The sequence below is a fragment of the Bombina bombina genome, chromosome 12 (assembly GCF_027579735.1).
Source record: "Bombina bombina isolate aBomBom1 chromosome 12, aBomBom1.pri, whole genome shotgun sequence".
NCBI lineage: Eukaryota > Metazoa > Chordata > Amphibia > Anura > Bombinatoridae > Bombina > Bombina bombina.
Genome location: NC_069510.1, coordinates 58,592,893 through 58,612,492, shown reverse-complemented (window position 1 = coordinate 58,612,492; position 19,600 = coordinate 58,592,893). Strand labels below are relative to the sequence as shown.

At 42.8% G+C, this 19,600-nt stretch overlaps 1 protein-coding gene across 1 annotated transcript in view; it reads left to right on the top strand.

Annotated features, from left to right (window-relative positions):
• CDK20 (cyclin dependent kinase 20) overlaps nucleotides 1-19,600 on the top strand; it is a 164,462-nt gene that overhangs the window by 81,137 nt on the left and 63,725 nt on the right. The gene's annotated exons all lie outside the window — the stretch shown is intronic.

The window sequence follows — 19,600 nt, the reverse complement described above, 5'->3', positions numbered from 1 at the left end:
ACAAAATCCTCCTCATCTTCTAAAAATGAGCAAGCCAAGACTTCATGGAGATCTAGCCAGCCTTGGAGCAATCCAAGAAGCCTTCCACTGAGTCTAAATCAGCATGTAGGGTCCGCCCCGATCCAGTCTCGGATCAAGTAGGGGGCAGGCTTTCCTTCTTTCAACAGGCTTGGATTTGCGATGCCCCAGATCCGTGGGCAGTAGAAGTGGTCTCCCAGGGGTACAGAATAGGATTCAAATCTTGCCTTCCCAGAGGCAGATTTATTCTGTCAAGGTTATCTGCAAACCAGTAGAAGAGAGAAGCCTTCTTAAACTATGTAAAGGATCTCACTTCTTTACTAGTGATTGTTCCAGTTCTTCTGGTGGAACAAGGTCAAGGATTTTATTTAAACCTATTCGTGGTTCCCAAGAAAGAGGGAACTTTTCAACCCATTTTAGACCTCAAGTGTCTCAACAAATTTCTCAAGGTTCCATCCTTCAAAATGGAGACTATCCATTCTATTTTTTCTTTGGTTCAGGAGGGTTAGTTCATGACTACCATCGACCTGAAGGACGTATACCTTCATGTTCCTATTCACAAGGAACATTTCCAACTCCTTCGGTTTGCCTTTCTGGACAAACTCTTCCAATTTGTAACCCTTCCTTTCCAGGCTTACCACTGCCCCTCAAATTTTTACAAAGGTTCTAGGGGCTCTTCTGGCAGTGGTCAGTTCTCAGGGCATTGCGGTGGCTGCGTACCTGGACGATATCTTGGTTCAGGTGCCATCTTTTCATATAGCAAGATCTCATACGGACTCTCTGTTGTCCATTCTTTGTTTCCACGGGTGGAAGGTGAATCTGCAAAAGAGTTCCTTGGTGCAAAATATCAGGGTATGCTTTTTGGGGATGGTCATACACTCTATCTCCATGAAGATTTTCTTGACGGAGGTCAGAAGATCCAAACTTCTGGCTACGTGTGACCTCTACAATTATGCATGGTCAGACAATGGAACAGAGACCACTCAGACCTTTCTCAGAGGATGGTTCTCAAAACCCAGAAGAGAGACTCTCTATCCTGGTGGATCTCCCAGGAACATCTGTCTCAGGGCACATGCTTCCTGAGACCGTCTTGGGAGACTGTAACCACGGATGCCAGCCTTAAGAGCTGGGGAGCAGTTTGGGGTTCCTTAAAGGCTCTGGGACTATGGTCTCTGGAGGAGTCTGTCCTCCCTATAAATATCCTAGAGTTGAGAGCCATTTACAATGCTCTGATGGCTTGGCCTCAATTGAGTTTGGTCAGTTTTATCAGATTTCAATCGGACAACATAGTTTCGGTGGCATATATCAACCGCCAGGGAGGAACTTGCAGCTCCTTAGCAATGAAGGAGGTGACTCGCATTGTTCAGTGGGCGGAGACTCACAATTGCCACTTATCTGCCATCCACATCCCAGGGGTGGACAACTGGGAAGCGGATTATCTGAGCAGGCAGACTTTTCATCCAGGGGAGTGGGCCCTCCATCCGGAAGTATTCTCGATGATGATGGCGTCTTGTCTAAATGCCAAGCTTCCAAAATATGGATCAAGAGCAAGGGACCCACAAGCAGCTCTGATCAACGCTCTTGCGGTTTGGTCTAATTTATCTGTTTCCTCCATTTGCCCTCCTTCCTCGGGTGATAGCCCGGAGCAAACAGGAGCAGGCTTCGGTGATTCTCATTGCTCCAGCATGGCGTCGCAGACTTTGGTTTGCGGACTTGTGGAGATGTTGTCCTTTCTCCCTTGGAAATTACTTCTGAGGAAGGACCTTCTACTTCAGGGTCCATTCCTACATCCAAACCTAGATTCTCTGAATTTGACTGTTTGGAGTTTGAATGCCTAGTCTTGGCTAAAGGTGTTTTTTCAGAGAAGGTTATTAATACCATGCTTCAGGCTCGTAAGCCGGTAAAATCGCAAGATTTACCATAAGGTGTGGCGTAAATACCTTTATTGGGGCGAATTTAGGGGCGTTTCTTGGAATCAGATGAGGGTTCTCCGCATTCTGTCCTTTCTTCAGGAGGGCCTGGAGAAAGGCTTGTCAGTCAGTACTCTGAAGGGTCAGATATCTACCTTGTCGATTCTTTTGCATAAATGTCTGGCGGACTTGCCAGATGTTCAATCCTTTGTTCAGGCCCTGGTCATAATCAGGCCTGTGTTCAAACCTGGTGCTCTGCCATGGAGTCTTAATCTTGTTCTTAGGGTTCTGCAGCAGGCTAATTTTGAAACTATGCACTCTGTTGATATTAAATTGTTATCTTGGAAAGTTTTGTTTCTCCTCGCTATTTCTTCTGCTTGCAGAGTTTCTGAGCTTTCAACTCTGCAGTGTGATACCCCTTACCTTATTTTTCATGCGAATAAGGGTGTCCTTTGTACTAATTTAAGATTTCTTCCAAAGGTAGTGTCGGACCGCAATATCATTCAGGAAATTGTTGTTCCTTCATTCTGTCCTAATCCTTTTTCTCAGAAGAAACATCTGTTGCATAACCTGGATGTTGTGCATGCTCTGAAATTCTATCTGCTGGCAACTAGAGATTTTCGTCAAACTACTGCCCTGTTCATTATTCATTGTTATTCGGTTGGCTTATGAGACATCTGGACAACAGCCTCCTGAGAGAATTACGTCTCATTCCATTAGGGCTTTCTCTTCTTCCTGGGCCTTAAAAAATGAAGCTTCTGTGGAACAAATCTGCAAGGCGGCCACTTGGTCCTTGTTGCATACTTTTTCCAAATTTTATAAATTTGATACTTTTGACTTAGCTGAGGCTTCTTTTTGGGGGAAAGTTCTTCAAGCGGTGGTGCCTTCTGTTTAGGTCCGCCTGTCTTGTTCTCCCTCCCTTCCATTCTGTGTCCTCTAGCTTTGGTATTGATTCCCACTAGTAATTAGAATGGATTTGTGGACTCTCAATGCCATTGGAATTAAAACAAAATGTATGCTTACCTGATAAATTCTTTTCTTTCCTGGCATGGAGAGCCCACGACCCGCCCTTAATTAACTTTTAAGACGGCTTTTTGTCTTATTTTCAAACCTCAGGCACCTCTATACCCTTGTGTCATCTTCTCTTTCCATATTACTTTGGTCAAATGACTGGGGGTTTATGGGAAGTGGGAGTGATACTTAACAGCTTTGCTGGGTGGTTCTTTGCCTCCTGGTGGCCAGACGTTGAATTCCCACTAGTAATCAGAATGGATTTGTGGACTCTCCATGCCAGGAAAGAAAATAATTTATCAGGTAAGCCTAAATTTTGTTTTTTTCTCACTCCAAAGGGGAGGCCTATCCTGTATCTCAAGCGTCTCAATTCTTTTCTACAAGTCAAGTCTTTCAAGATGGAGTCTTTGGAGACAATAAAGCTGCTCCAGGTTCCTTTATGGTCAGCACAGACTTTAAGGACGCTTATTATCACATTCCAATCAAGCAGTGTTACCAGCATTATCTTTGTTCTGTAATAGGCCAGAATCATTATCAATTCCATGCTCCCATTTCGTCTTAAGAGACATTTGCCAAAGTTCACATTCCTCTCATTGCAAACTTGTGGAATACAAATTTCCATCTTAATGGGAGGAGAGTCCACGGCTTCATTTATTACTTGTGGGAATTGAGAACCTGGCCACCAGGAGGAGGCAAAAACACCCCAGCCAAAGGCTTAAATACCTCCCCCACTCCCCTTATCCCCCAGTCATTCTTTGTCTTTCATCACAGGAGGTTGTCAGAGAAGTGTCAGAAGATTTGGAGTAGTCTCTTATGGAGGGTAGTACTCTTCGAGATGGGACTGGAGTTTTAAGTAGTCCTGTCAGCCTCTCAGTGAGAGCATGGGTGAAAGTTAGAGTCTGGAGATGCAGGGAGAGTCATTCTGTGAAACCATCCCGACTTATATTAACAGCTCCATTAAGCAATCAGCGTTGACGAGTTTCGCTGCCTGCTTTCTGCTCTCAAGTCCATGTCAGGAGCTATGCTACTACCCTGTCACACTTGAAAGGCTGTGTTCCTGTTCGACGGCATAGATTCTGGTAAGATTGTTTCATTTATATACATATGATAACGCAAGAAGACAGAGTCAAAGTGTGTCTCCTTTTATCTGTATAAAATCAAGGGTTAATATCCTCGGAAAGGGGATTATTGAACGGGGGGGGATATGCATAATATTCTTTATTGTGTTTAATGCTGCAACATGTGTGAGATGAGGCTCTGTCAATGTGTGAACAGTCAGTTTTCTTTAGCGAGATCGACATAGGCCTTTTTTTGGCGCATTTTTCTCTCTAGTGCAGGTGCGGTCCTGCATGGCACTCCCTCTTTAACAAAATCTAATAACTGTGTCTATTATGAGAAGGTTCCGGTTGATCTGCCTGCTCAACTCTGTTCCACAGGCTTTGATAAAATTGCAATATCTAAAAAGAACAAGATATTTAGTACAACTGAGCCATCCACCACTTAGGGTTCTCCGTCCTGTGAGGTGTGTTCCCTACATTCATCTCCGATTGCACATGCAGCTCCCCAGGGCACTACTAATCCTTCCACGGGAGGGGCCCTTTGGCCACCAGATTTCAGTTACAAACGGCAGTTTCTGCGGCCTTCAATGCCTTACCACGCCCTGCTAAGTGCAAGGGAAAGGTGAAACATAGCTATCCGTCCCAGGGGTCATCTACGCCGTTGGATATCTCTGACAGGTTACCGCTGATGAGGACGACTCCAACTCTTCAGAGGACGCTATTTCTGGGTCGGAATCGGCGACATCTAGACCTCCGACCTGTGGAGGACTCAGACTTTAAATTTAAGATGGAGCATTTGCGCTTTTTGCTAAAAGAGGTGCTTGCTACGTTATAGGTTCCTGAACCAAAATTACCAGAGGAACCTTCGATCCCTTAACTAGATAGGGTTTATGAGGACAGGGTGGTACCTGAGACCTTCCTGGTCCCCGTTAAGATGGCTAATATTATTAAGAATGAATGGGAGAAACTTTGTTTGTCCTTTCCCCCTCTACGTCTTTTAAAAAACTGTTCCCCTTTCCGGACTTGCAGCTTGAGCTGTGGGGGGCCATTTCTAAGATAGCTCTTCGTTCAAGGAGTCCATGGATAAAAAATTGGAGTCCATGTTGAGAAAGATGTTTCAGCTCACGGGGTTTGTTTTTCAGCTGGCAGCAGCAGTCGCTGCAGTGGCTGGGGCTGCTACCTTTTGGTGTGACGCTCTGTCAGCTATGGTCGAAGTGGAGACTCCCCTCAAGGAGATACAGGAGCGAATTAAGGCCTTAAGGGTAGCTTATTTATTCATCTGTTATGAAAATATGCAGATTATTCGCCTGAATGCCAAGAAATCAGGTTTTTTGGTTCTAACCCATAGGGCTTTGTGGTTAAAGTCGTGGTCTGCTGACATGACTTCCAAGTCTAGATTACTATCCCTCCCGTTTAAGGGGAAGGTTCTGATTGGTCCAGGCCTAGAGGCCTATTTATCAAAGGTCTTGCGGACCTGATCCGACAGTGCGGATCAGGTCCGCAAGACCTCGCTGAATGTGGAGAGATATACGCTCTACCTATTCAGCATTGCACCAGCAGCTCTTGTGAGCTGCTGGGGCAATGCCGCCCCCTGCAGATTCACGGCCAATAGGCCGCCAGCAGGGAGGTGTCAATCAACCCGATCGTACTTGATCCGGTTGAATTGTGGTGATTCCTTTAGACCACTGCTTCATAACTGCTGTTTCTGGCGAGTCTGAAGACTCGCCAGAAACACGGTCCCTCAAGCTCCATACAGAGCTTGATAAATGGACCTCCTAGACTCTATCATATCCACGGGGGGCAAAGGTGCTTTCCTACCGCAGGATAAGAAGAATAAGCCTAAGGGGTCTACTTTTTGTCCCTTTCGTTCAGATAATTCCCAATGCCAGCAGCCTGCCGCGAAAGCCGAGCAGTCCAAGGGATCTTGGAAGCCAGCTCATTCTTGGAACAAAACCAAGCAGAAGCCCGCTGAGACAAAATCGGCATGAAGGGGTGGCCCCCAATCCGTCTCTTTTCGTGGAGGCTTGGTTAAGAGACATTAATGACCCTTGGGTTGTGGCGGTCATCGCCCAGGGTTACAGGATAGGATTCAAGACTCAGGCAGATTCCTCCTGTCAAATCTATCATCAAGACCAGAGAAGAGAGATGCCTTTCTAGAGTGTGTGAGGGATCTCTCCTCTCTCGGAGTAATCGTTCCAGTACCTCTAGCCAGTGGTCCCAATCGTTCCAGTACCTTTTCGTGGTCCCAAAGAAGGAGGCACCTTTTGCACGATTCTAGACTTAAAGTGCCTAAACAAGTTTGTCGGTCCCATTGTTCAAGATGGAGACGATCAGGTTGATTCTGGAACTTCAAACGATATTCAACGCTCTGAGGGCTTGGCCACCCCTGGGGTTGTCCCGATTCATCAGATTCCAGTCGGACATTACATTGGTGGCTTACATCAACCATCAGGGGGGGAACGAGAAGCTCCCTAGCCATGAGGGAAGTATTTCGGATTCTGGAATGGGTGGAGTCCCACAACTGTTCACTGTCAGAGATCTACATTCCGGGTGTGGACAACTGGGAAGTGGATTTTCTAAGCAGACAATCCATGGGAATGGTCTCTCCATCCCGAGGTGTTCGCGGAGATCTGCAACAGATGGGGATGCCGGAGATAGATCTCATGGCATCCAGACTCAACTTCAAGCTTCCCAGATACGGGTCGCGGTCCAGGGATCCCCAGACAGAGCTGATGGATGCCTTAGCGGTGCCCTAGGAGTTCAACCTAATTTACATTTTTCCACCGTTGCCACTTCCTCCTCATGTAATAGTCCGCATCAAGCAGGAGCTAGCCTCGGCTATTCTGATTGCTCCATCGTGGCTGCGGGGGACGTGGTTTGCGGATCTGGTGGGGATGTCTTTGTCTCCTCCATGGAGGTTACCTTGTCGCAGAGATCACTGGTTCAGCGTCCCTTTCTACACCAAAATCTCGATTCTCTGTAGAATGCCTAGTCCTAGCCAAGAGAGGTTTTTCTGAGAGAGTGATTGATACTCTCATTTAAGCCAGGAAACCGGTCACTCATCGCATGTATCATAATGTGTGGAGGACCTACTTGTCCTGGTATGAGGAACGTGGATATCCCTGGCATAAGGTTAGGGTATCCAGGATTTTGTCCTTTCTCCAGGATGGGTTGGATAGGGGTCTTGCCGCCAGTTCCTTAAAGGGACAGAGCTTAAACTTTATACTTAAGTTTTTGCAGAGGGCTCCGTTTGAACCTATGCATTCACTTAACATTAAAATTCTTTCTTGGAAGGTTCTATTCTTACTGGCTGTTGCATCGGCACACAGAGTCTTTGAGTTGGTGGCCTTGCAATGTGAGCCTCCTTACCTAGTTTTTTATGCCGATAAGGCTGTTCTTCGCACTGGGTTGTCAAATCGTAACCTCAATCAGGAAATAGTAGTTTCTTCCTTGTGTCCTAACCCTTCTTCGTCAATGGAAAGGTTGCTTCATAATTTGGATGTGGTTCGAGCCTTGACGTTCTGAATTCTTTCATGGCCTGAAGATTCAGACCACGGAAGAATTCAGACACACTTCGTCTTTATTTGTTGTGTATTCGGGGAAACACAGGGGGCAGAGTGCCTCTTCAACTTTCCTATCTTTTTGGTTAAGGAGCATTATCCGTTTGGCCTATGAGACAGCAGGACATAAGCCTCCTCAGAGGATTACGGTTCACTCTACTAGGGCTGTGGCCTCTTCTTGGGCCTTTAAGAATGAGGCTTCTATGGAGCAGATTTGTAAGGCGGCTACTTGGTCCTCACATACTTTTGCTAAATTTTACAAATTTGATGTCTTTGCTTAGGTGTAAGCAGCTTTTAGGAGAAAGGTTCTGCAGGGTGTGGTGCCCTCAGTTTAGGGTTCGCCTCCTTTTACCCTCCCGTTTTTTTTCATTCAGTGTCCTCTAGAGCTTGGGTATTTTGTTTCCCACAAGTAATGAATGAAGCCATGGACTCTCCTCCCATTAAGATGGAAAACATAAATTATGCTTACCTGATAATTTAATTTCCATCTGTGGGAGGAGAGTCCACGGCTCCCGTCCGTTTCTCCGGTGGGCGGACCTAAATTTCTTTTTATTCTTCTGGCAACATTTATACCCTGATATTTCGCTTACTGTTCCTTGTTCCCTTGGCAGAATGACTGGGGGATGAGGGGAGTGGGGGAGGTATTTAAGCCTTTGGCTGGGGTGTCTTTGCCTCCTCCTGGTGGCCAGGTTCTTAATTCCCACAAGTAATGAATGAAGCTGTGGACTCTCCTCCCACAGATGGAAATTAAATTATCAGGTAAGCATAATTTATGTTTTTTCACTACTTGAGTAACATCCTTGTTGTTGCAAGCTCAAGACAGCAAGCAGAATTAGATCAGTATTCAGTTCTTCTCTATGTAAGTCATCACAGTTGACTTCTCAGTCAGGAGAAAGTCACTTACAGCCATCTTAAGACTTGCAGTTTTTGGGGGCTCAGTTCAACACTATTCAAAACTCTATTTTTCTGCCCCCAAAGAAAAAAATAAAGTTGAAATCTATGCCCTAGCCCAGAGGCAGAACTTTTTTCATTTTATGCAATGAGATTTTTTTAGTGAAACATTTTCTGCAGTGTCTGAGGAGCCGGTGTTGCTGCATTTTTCCCCCTCCTCAGATCACATGATTAAGGGGCAATGGCCCCGAAACGTTGTGGTGTTTATGTCTGATCCTGCCTTGAATTAAAGTATATTTGTTTATCATATGAGGAACTTCTCCATTGCCTATTTTCAGTGTGCATGAGTACAGGTTCATGTACAGCCTCGCTGATGTCTGCTGTACGATCCCACAGTGTCAGTCTGCCTGGGAACCTGCTCTACTGTACTGCTGGGGTCTATATGCTTATTTTGGGGGGTCTGCTGCTCCATGCTTATGCTGCTGATGTATAGTATTTGCTTCCTAAAGGATGGCACTTAGAAATGAGTCTCAATATATATATTTATTTATTACATTTATTTATTACATTATTCTGAAAATGGCCTGGTAATCCATATCCAATTAACTTATTTGGGAATGTTTCAGCCTCTGTGATCTCTACACATACACACATTTATTAAAGAACAAAAACAAAATCTGGCTCCTAAGTATTTTGGTTGGCTCCTAGACTTAAAATAAATGTATTAAGCCCTGACTTACCTTTTCTGCAATGTGCTGTTACCCTGTACCGCACTGGAGTTCAGGAAGGGGGAGGAAATTGTAGAGAGAGAAATGTAGTAAATATTTACGTTGAGATAGAGCTGAACAGTGACACCTAAAGATAGAAATTAAAAGTACAGGAAATAAATTATTTTAACTGCCACTGCCGTTCTTTCTACAGACATGCTGCATTTTCTGTGATCAGATTGCAGCATGTTTTGCCTTGGGGTGCTCCAGTCTATTCAGTTACGGGATTATAAACTTGTAAGAGACTGGATAAGCCTTCTGGGCAAAGCTTTTTATTTTCATGAGGTCAAGAATATTTGGCCTTCATCATTGCAGTTCCTCTTCCATGTTGCAGCAACCTTCCAGCAGATTTTCTGAGCAGACATTCTATTCTTCAGAGAGTATGGCAGTTGAATCTTACAGTTTCCTGACCACATTTCAAGTGTAGGCCAGCCAGGCAATCATCAGTTGGATCCGTTTTTCATTCTTTTTCCATCAGGCAACATATGGTTTATCCCAAAGGTGGGATTTCAGCCTGGCATATGTGTGTTTCCTCATTTTTCCCTCATCTTAATGGTTCTTCAGAAATTTGCAGTCCTACCTTGGTGTTCCAGAAGATCTTGGTTTCCCATGATACTCAAACTTGCTGTGGATCCTCAAAAAAATCTTCCAGTTCTTCCAGATCTCTGTCATCAAGGGCCAGTATTTCATCCTGATGCTTGGTCTCTTTCCCTCAGGGTATGGATGCTGAATGGTGCTGCTTTCAGAAGTTAGGGCTTTCAGAATGCCTTATAGACTTTGTGCTCCAGTCCAGGAAGCCTTCTACTTCTTCAGTCTAGAACAGTTTTAGTACCTGGTGTAAATGCTCTCTTTGGATCAAGTGTCTGCATCTACAGTTTAGAGTTTCTTTTTCATGATATCAGAAGTGTCTGAGTTTGTCAACCTTGAAAGTTCAAGTTTCAGCCATCTTTGCGATTACTGGGGTTAAATGGGCAATGGAGGATTTGGATGGGTAGTTTTTTCAAGCGATTCTGCATGTCAAACCTCCACTCTTTTTTCCCTCTTTGTGATTTTCACCTGTTTTATTCTGCTTTAATGTTAACCCCTTTTGAATCATTATGGCCTGTTAATTTATTGTGAAAAGCAAATTTAGAGTGAGTGCACCAAAGAAAAGATATATATATATATATATATATATATATATATATATATATATATTGTAATAAAAAGATAAATGCTCAGACCCTATAACGACAATTATTCCTCCAAACAATTGTCAAATTTGGACAAGAAAATGTGAACAGAAAAGGGGAGCTATTTGTTTACAATGTTCAGTACGTTAATACAAGTGGTAAGGAATATAAAAAACAATGGCTAAATGTGTATGGTATTACTAACATCTAATTAAGATAACATATAGAAAGAATCTTCTCAGTGTCAATGCGTGTACAATATGTAAAAGGATATAATATGAACTTTAAGTTTGATGAACGATAGTAGATACAAAAATAATATTTATGCTGCCTACAGCTAAGATACCCAATCTTGATAAAGGCTACGGCCGAAACGCATAGATTTGCCCATAACCGTCACTTGCATTATCTACCCAAAGAAACTCTACAGTACCAAATAAGCTATTGTAGCTTTTTATTCGTTGGTTACAAAAACATTTTAGCCCTCTAAGCCTTTGGTTTTAGGCTTCCGGATATCACACACTTCTATTATTAATCATCTAGATTACATAGCAGTCTTATTTGGAAAGTGAAACCCCTGCAAACCTCACGAAGGTATAACACTGCAGCCTGTGTGGATTTCACGTCTATCCAGATCGTCTGGACTTTGGAAAACCATATAAGTTTAAGAAATGCTTTGACTTTCCCTACTGATACGCCAGCTAATACTATTAGCACTTGGATCGCATCCGAATTGACACATCAGCTATTACTAATAGCATTTGCAACATACCACAACTTTCATCATCCACTATAGAGGTTGAGCGGTTTCAACCCATCAGGCCACACAAAATCTCTACTATTGGCTGGTCACAACACCTGTGACCTGGAATTACCAACCGCATAAATATTTGACCTCAAGCGTGAGTAAGTCTGCCTGAAACTCCAAACGGGTGACACTACACACAGGTACTGTTATTTTAAATAATTGAAAAAAAGTGCCGCATTGAAAATACTCTAACTGTAATTTACAAGCCTTTTTCAGTAAGGATCACATTACGAACTACTTTAAAATGACGGCATAAAAACGCCTCTACAAGTATTTTTTTACTACCTACGATTCAAAGACTATTGCCACCAGCACTTTAATCATTGAGGTTTCATTACGGGACCCGGTTACTAAAATTGTTTTATAAAACATTTTTTATCTAACCACATATATCCACTGCAGTGAGATAATTTATTTTTATTTTTTATACTCCAATTTATTTTTATATTTTTCTTTTCATGAGCTCAATTTTATCCTTCCATTGATATCTTATATTATTTCATGCAATAAAGCTGCATTACTTACTATATTGTATCATTTATATGTATCATTCCCTATTATATTTTGTACCTTTTTCACTTTTTGTATATTTTGAGGTTTAGATTTAATTCCTACTATCACTGGGTATCTTAGCTGTAGGCAGCATAAATATTATTTCTTCTGTTAAGTGTGATCAGTCCACGGGTCATCATTACTTGTGGGATATTAACTGCTCCCCTACAGGAAGTGCAAGAGGATTCACCCAGCAGAGTTGCTATATAGCTCCTCCCCTCTACGTCACCTCCAGTCATTCTCTTGCACCCAACGACTAGATAGGATGTGTGAGAGGACTATGGTGATATATTTAGTTTTTATATCTTCAATCAAAAGTTTGTTATTTTATAATAGCACCGGAGTGTGTTATTCCTTCTCTGGTAGAATTTGAAGAAGAATCTACCTGAGTTTTTCTATGATTTTAGCCGGAGTAGTTAAGATCATATTGCTGTTTCTCGGCCATCTGAGGAGAGGTAAACTTCAGATCAGGGGACAGCAGGCAGATTAATCTGCAAAGAGGTATGTAGCAGTTTATTATTTTCTGACATGGAATTGATGAGAAAATCCTGCCATACCGTTATAATGTAAACTCAGCCTTGAATGCAGTAGATGTAGCTGATATCAGGCTGTCATGTATGTATATTTTACACTTCAGTTTTCTGGGAAATGGTACTTCTCTGGCTTTTAAACTGTATACATAGACTTAACCTATTTTGCAGGGACTTGCAATAGGTTTTAAATGACAATTAATTATTGAGGTAAAACGTTTTTTTGCTGGCATGTAAAAACGTTTTTTTCTCTGAGGTACTGGGTGAAAAAATGTTTTGGGCACTTTTTTTCCACTTGGCAATAGTTTTGATTTAAATTAGAGCAGTTCACTGATCCCTCTCACTGTTATGTGTGTGGGGGAGGGGCCATTTTGGTGCTTTCACTATGCATCAGAAAAAACTCAGTCAGAGGTTCATTTTCTTCCTGCATGATCCGGTTCATCTCTACAGAGTTCAGGGATCTCAAGAGTCTTTTTTGAGGGAAGTAATCATTCACAGCAGAGCTGTGCTGATTGTATTGACTGTGATATAAAAAACGTTTATTTGTGTTTTTTTTTTCTGCTGCCTGGGTTAGTTATCATTTGCTGAGGGGAACAATCCTTTGCTAAAACTGTATATTCTGACAAAGATTGATGCTATAACTTAATTATTTTATCTGTTATAATATTTTCTGTGCTTCTTAAAGGCACAGTTCGTTTTCATATTATTTGTAAATTACTTTGAAAAGTATTTCCAAGTTGCTGTTTATTTGCTAGTGTGTTAAACATGTCTGATTCAGAGGAATATCTCTGTGCTATATGTGTTAATGCCAAAGTGGAGCCCAATAGAAATTTATGTACTAAATGTATTGATGCTACTTTAAAAAATAGTCAATCTGTACAAATTGAACATATTTCACCAAACAACGAGGGGAGAGTTATGCCAACTAACTCGCCTCACGTGTCAGTACCTGCATCTCCCGCTCAGGAGGTGCGTGATATTGTAGCGCCGAGTGCATCTGGGCGGCCATTACAAATCACATTACAAGATATGGCTACTGTTATGACTGAAGTTTTGGCTAAACTACCAGAACTAAGAGGTAAACGTGATCACTCTGGGATGAGAACAGAGTGCGCTGATAATGCAAGGGCCATGTCTGATACTGCGTCACAGTTTGCAGAACGTGAAGACGGAGAGCTTCATTCTGTGGGTGACGGTTCTGATCCAAATAAACTGGACTCAGACATTTCAAATTTTAAATTTAAGCTTGAGAACCTCCGTGTGTTACTAGGGGAGGTATTAGCGGCTCTGAATGATTGTAACACAGTTGCAATCCCAGAAAAAATGTGTAGGTTGGATAAATATTTTGCGGTACCGACGAGTACTGACGTTTTTCCTATACCTAAGAGACTTACTGACATTGTTACTAAGGAGTGGGATAGACCCGGTGTGCCTTTCTCACCCCCTCCTATATTCAGAAAAATGTTTCCAATAGACGCCGCCACACGGGACTTATGGCAAATGGTCCCTAAGGTGGAGGGAGCAGTTTCTACTTTAGCTAAGCGTACCACTATCCCAGTGGAGGATAGCTGTGCTTTTTCAGATCCAATGGATAAAAAATTAGAGGGTTACCTTAAGAAAATGTTTGTTCAACAAGGGTTTATATTGCAACCTCTTGCATGTATTGCGCCTGTCACGGCTGCAGCAGCATTTTGGTTTGAGTCTCTGGAAGAGACACTTCAATCATCCACACTAGATGACATCACACACAAACTTAAATTCCTTAAGTTAGCTAATTCATTTATTTCAGATGCCGTAGTACATTTAACTAAACTTGCGGCTAAAAATTCAGGATTCGCCATTCAGGCACGCAGAGCTCTGTGGCTAAAATCCTGGTCAGCTGATGTTACGTCTAAATCTAAATTGCTTAATATTCCTTTCAAAGGGCAGACCTTATTCGGGCCCGGCTTGAAAGAGATTATTGATGACATTACAGGAGGTAAAGGTCATGCCCTGCCTCAGGACAAGGCCAAAGCCAAGGCTAGACAGTCCAATTTTCGTTCCTTTCGTAATTTCAAAGCAGGAGCAGCATCAACTTCCTCTGCACCAAAACAGGAAGGAGCTGTTGCTCGCTACAGACAAGGCTGGAAACCTAACCAGTCCTGGAACAGGGGCAAACAGGCCAGAAAACCTGCTGCTGCCCCTAAGACAGCATGAATTGAGGGCCCCCGATCCGGGACCAGATCTAGTGGGGGGCAGACTTTCCCTCTTCGCCCAGGCTTGGGCAAGAGATGTTCAGGATCCCTGGGCGTTAGAGATCATATCTCAGGGATACCTTCTGGACTTCAAATCCTCTCCCCCAAGAGGGAGATTTCATCTGTCAAGGTTGTCAACAAACCTAACAAAGAAGGAAGCGTTTCTACGCTGCGTACAAGATCTTTTATTAATGGGAGTGATCCATCCAGTTCCGCGGTTGGAACAAGGACAAGGGTTTTACTCAAATCTGTTTGTAGTTCCCAAAAAGAGGGAACCTTCAGGCCAATCTTGGATTTAAAGATCCTAAACAAATTCCTAAGAGTTCCATCGTTCAAGATGGAAACTATTCGAACAATTTTGCCCATGATCCAAGAGGGTCAGTACTTGACCACAGTGGATTTAAAGCATGCTTATCTTCACATACCGATTCACAGAAGTCATTACCGGTATCTAAGGTTTGCCTTTTTAGACAGGCATTACCAGTTTGTAGCTCTTCCATTCGGACTGGCTACGGCTCCAAGAATCTTCACAAAGGTTCTGGGCACTCTTCTGGCGGTACTAAGACCGCGAGGAATTTCAGTAGCTCCGTACTTAGACGACATACTGATACAAGCTTCAAGCTTTCAAACTGCCAAATCTCATACAGAGATAGTACTGGCATTTCTAAGGTCGCATGGATGGAAAGTGAACGAAGAGAAAAGTTCTCTCTTTCCACTCACAAGAGTTCCCTTCCTGGGGACTCTGATAGATTCTGTAGAAATGAAGATTTACCTGACAGAGGACAGGTTAACAAAACTTCAAAATGCATGCCGTGTCCTTCATTCCATTCAAGAGACCAGAAATTCTCTTCTATGGTGGCTTTATCGGCCACATCTGTCCAGGGGAATGCCATTCAGCAGGCCAGACTGGTCAATTGTAACAACAGACGCCAGCCTACTAGGTTGGGGCGCTGTCTGGAATTCTCTGAAGGCTCAGGGACTATGGAATCAGGAGGAGAGTCTTCTTCCAATAAACATTCTGGAATTGAGAGCAGTCCTCAATGCTCTTCTGGCTTGGCCCCAGTTAGCAACTCGGGGGTTCATCAGGTTCCAGTCGGACAACATCACGACTGTAGCTTATATCAACCATCAGGGAGGGACAAGAAGCTCCCTAGCAATGATGGAAGTATCGAAGATAATTCGCTGGGCAGAGTCTCACTCTTGCCACCTGTCTGCAATCCACATCCCGGGAGTGGAGAACTGGGAGGCGGATTTCTTAAGTCGTCAGACTTTTCATCCGGGGGAGTGGGAACTTCATCCAGAGGTCTTTGCCCAAATACTTCCACGTTGGGGCAAACCAGAGATAGATCTCATGGCGTCTCGACAGAACGCCAAGCTTCCGCGCTACGGGTCCAGATCCAGGGATCCGGGAGCGGTCCTGATAGATGCCTTGACAGCACCATGGACCTTCAGGATGGCTTATGTGTTTCCACCTTTCCCGATGCTTCCTCGATTGATTGCCAGAATCAAACAGGAGAAAGCATCAGTGATTCTAATAGCGCCTGCATGGCCACGCAGGACTTGGTATACAGATCTGGTGGACATGTCATTCTGTCCACCTTGGTCGTTACCTCTGAAACAGGACCTTCTGATTCAGGGTCCTTTCAAACATCAAAATCTAACTTCTCTGAAGCTGACTGCTTGGAAATTGAACGCTTGATCTTATCAAAGCGTGGTTTTTCTGAGTCAGTTATTGATACCTTAATACAGGCTAGGAAGCCTGTCACCAGAAAGATTTACCATAAAATATGGCGTAAATACCTATATTGGTGCGAATCCAAAGGTTACTCTTGGAGTAAGGTTAGGATTCCTAGGATATTGTCTTTTCTACAAGAAGGTTTAGAAAAGGGGTTATCCGCTAGTTCCATAAAGGGACAGATCTCAGCTCTGTCCATTCTGTTACACAAGCGTCTGTCAGAAGTTCCAGACGTTCAGGCTTTTTGTCAGGCTTTGGCCAGGATTAAACCTGTGTTTAAAGCTGTGGCTCCACCATGGAGTTTAAACCTTGTTCTTAACGTTTTACAGGGTGTTCCGTTTGAACCCCTTCATTCCATTGATATAAAGTTGTTATCTTGGAAAGTTCTATTTTTAATGGCTATTTCCTCGGCTCGAAGAGTCTCTGAGTTATCAGCCTTACATTGTGATTCTCCTTATTTGATTTTTCACTCGGATAAGGTAGTTCTGCGTACTAAGCCTGGGTTCTTACCTAAGGTAGTCACTAACAGGAATATCAATCAGGAGATTGTTGTTCCATCCTTGTGCCCAAATCCTTCTTCGAGGAAGGAACGTCTTTTGCACAATCTGGATGTAGTTCGTGCCCTTAAATTTTATTTACAGGCAACTAAAGATTTTCGACAAACGTCTTCCCTGTTTGTCGTTTACTCTGGTCAGAGGAGAGGTCAAAAAGCTTCTGCTACCTCTCTCTCTTTTTGGCTTCGTAGCATAATTCGTTTAGCTTATGAGACTGCTGGACAGCAGCCTCCTGAAAGAATTACAGCTCATTCCACTAGAGCTGTGGCTTCCACTTGGGCCTTTAAGAATGAGGCCTCTGTTGAACAGATTTGCAAGGCTGCAACTTGGTCTTCGCTTCATACTTTTTCCAAATTTTACAAATTTGACACTTTTGCTTCCTCGGAGGCTATTTTTGGGAGAAAGGTTCTTCAGGCAGTGGTTCCTTCTGTATAAAGAGCCTGCCTATCCCTCCCGTCATCCGTGTACTTTTGCTTTGGTATTGGTATCCCACAAGTAATGATGACCCGTGGACTGATCACACTTAACAGAAGAAAACATAATTTATGCTTACCTGATAAATTCCTTTCTTCTGTAGTGTGATCAGTCCACGGCCCGCCCTGTTTTTTAAGGCAGGTAAATATTTTTTAAATTATACTCCAGTCACCACTACACCCTTGGCTTCTCCTTTCTCGTTGGTCCTTGGTCGAATGACTGGAGGTGACGTAGAGGGGAGGAGCTATATAGCAACTCTGCTGGGTGAATCCTCTTGCACTTCCTGTAGGGGAGCAGTTAATATCCCACAAGTAATGATGACCCGTGGACTGATCACACTACAGAAGAAAGGAATTTATCAGGTAAGCATAAATTATGTTTTTGTATCTACTATCGTTCATCAAACTTAAAAGTTCATATTATATCCTTTTACATATTGTACACGCATTGACACTAAGAAGATTCTTTCTATATATTATCTTAATTAGATGTTAGTAATTCCTTACCACTTGTATTAACGTACTGAACATTGTAAACAAATAGCTCCCCTTCTCTGTTCACATTTTCCTGTTAATTTATTGTACCTTACTTTGAAAACCGTTTTTCTTCTGTCACTTTGGCCAGACAATTTTCTGAACTTCAAACTCTCTCAGCAGATTCTCCCTTATACAGTTTTTCACCAAAACAAGGTAGTCCTTTATATAGTACTAGTGTTTCTTCCTAAAAAAAGAACTTGTTGGTTATTCCCTTTGGAAAGTGGAAAGGTTGTGCTCCAGCAAGGAGACTATTGCTGTTTGCACTCTCAAGTGTATCATCACAGCGTACAAGCATCAGCAAGTTGTTATTCCTGATGGCATTAAGGTTCACTCAACTAGGAAAGTATCCACGTCCTGGGCTTTGCAGGCTAATGCCTCTGCTTCAGAAGATTTGGCAAGCTGCAGTCTGGAAAAATCTCCATACCTTTTGTGTCTCATTACAAGTTGGACATCCTTCAGTCCTCTTCTGCTAAAGGTGAAAAAAAAGTTTTGTCCTCTGTTGTATATCAATAAATCTTTTACACTTTTTGCAGCATATATTTTTGTAGTTCTGTGTTTTTCCCCCACCTATTGTTTACTACTTTTTAATCTAGTCATGGCAATAGGATCCAATTAAGGCCCAAGCTAACAGGAAATTATCTGCAGATAAAACTGCAATTTCTTAAAATTGTAACCCCCCTTTTTTTAACATATTGTATATTTCTTTTGTCCATACCATTGGACAAACTAGTAATGGGGGAGTTTGTTAGGGGTTTGCTTATATTTGGGTCTATGTGGCTGGCATTTTCGCAGATCCCACAAGGGATGGTTTGTGATTGGCTGTAACGCCCGGTGGAGGTGTTGCTAGATTAGTCGCTAGCACTCTCCCACCTTGAGGAAGATATGGGGGCTCCCACCCGATCCTACCCCGGCGATCGGGCCTGTATAGTGACAGGCATCGCCAGGGCTTCATGTTTTGCACGGTGACGTCACGCGCAGTGACGTGATGATGTCGCCGTGCAACTTTATTTAAAAATCACAATGACATGTTTAGGGAAAGGGGGCATGCTGCTTAGAAGCCTGTATCTAAGGCATATAAGCAGCTACTGACCCCCAAGACCCACCGTTGGAAAGATAATCGCCTAACCTTTCCAACGGTATAAGTCTTGGGGATCTGATTTTTTTTTTTTTTAAAGTTAAAAAAAATATAAATTTAAAAAAACAAAACAAAATAAAAATAACCTCAAGTCCGCTTAACACCCAGGTGGGAAAGTGCTTAGGACTAAAAAAAGTAAGCAGTTACATGCCTGGTGAAGGCGTTGCTGTACTAGAGAAAGAGAAGTATGTGTTATAGAAGAATGTCTGTCTGGTTATGACCTAGTGTAACACTGGACAACTAACTTTGGGTAATAGGCTGATAAAACTTATTTTATCCACAATACTATATAAGAATTTACCCCTAGCTCTCACCCTGGTGGTGTACGAGCCTGCCCCCACACCACATGGTTTTCCTTGAACTCTATACCCTTTTTTCCACTTGGCTTTCTTCTGAGTTTTTTCTCTATTTTCTGGTAAAAAAAACCTCTTACCATCTTTCTCCCTAATGGTTACACAGTTTTCATTTTATTTATCACCCAGTTCCTCTCTCTCATACACTTATGTTATGTAGATCCCATTACTCATCATTTCATATCCTTTATTAACACTGTGCCATTAATACTCTTCCTGTTAAAGGGGCAGTGTTCTGTAAAATTGGTTTCCCCTTAATGTGTTTCCAAATATTTGTTATACCACCTGCTGAGTTTAATATC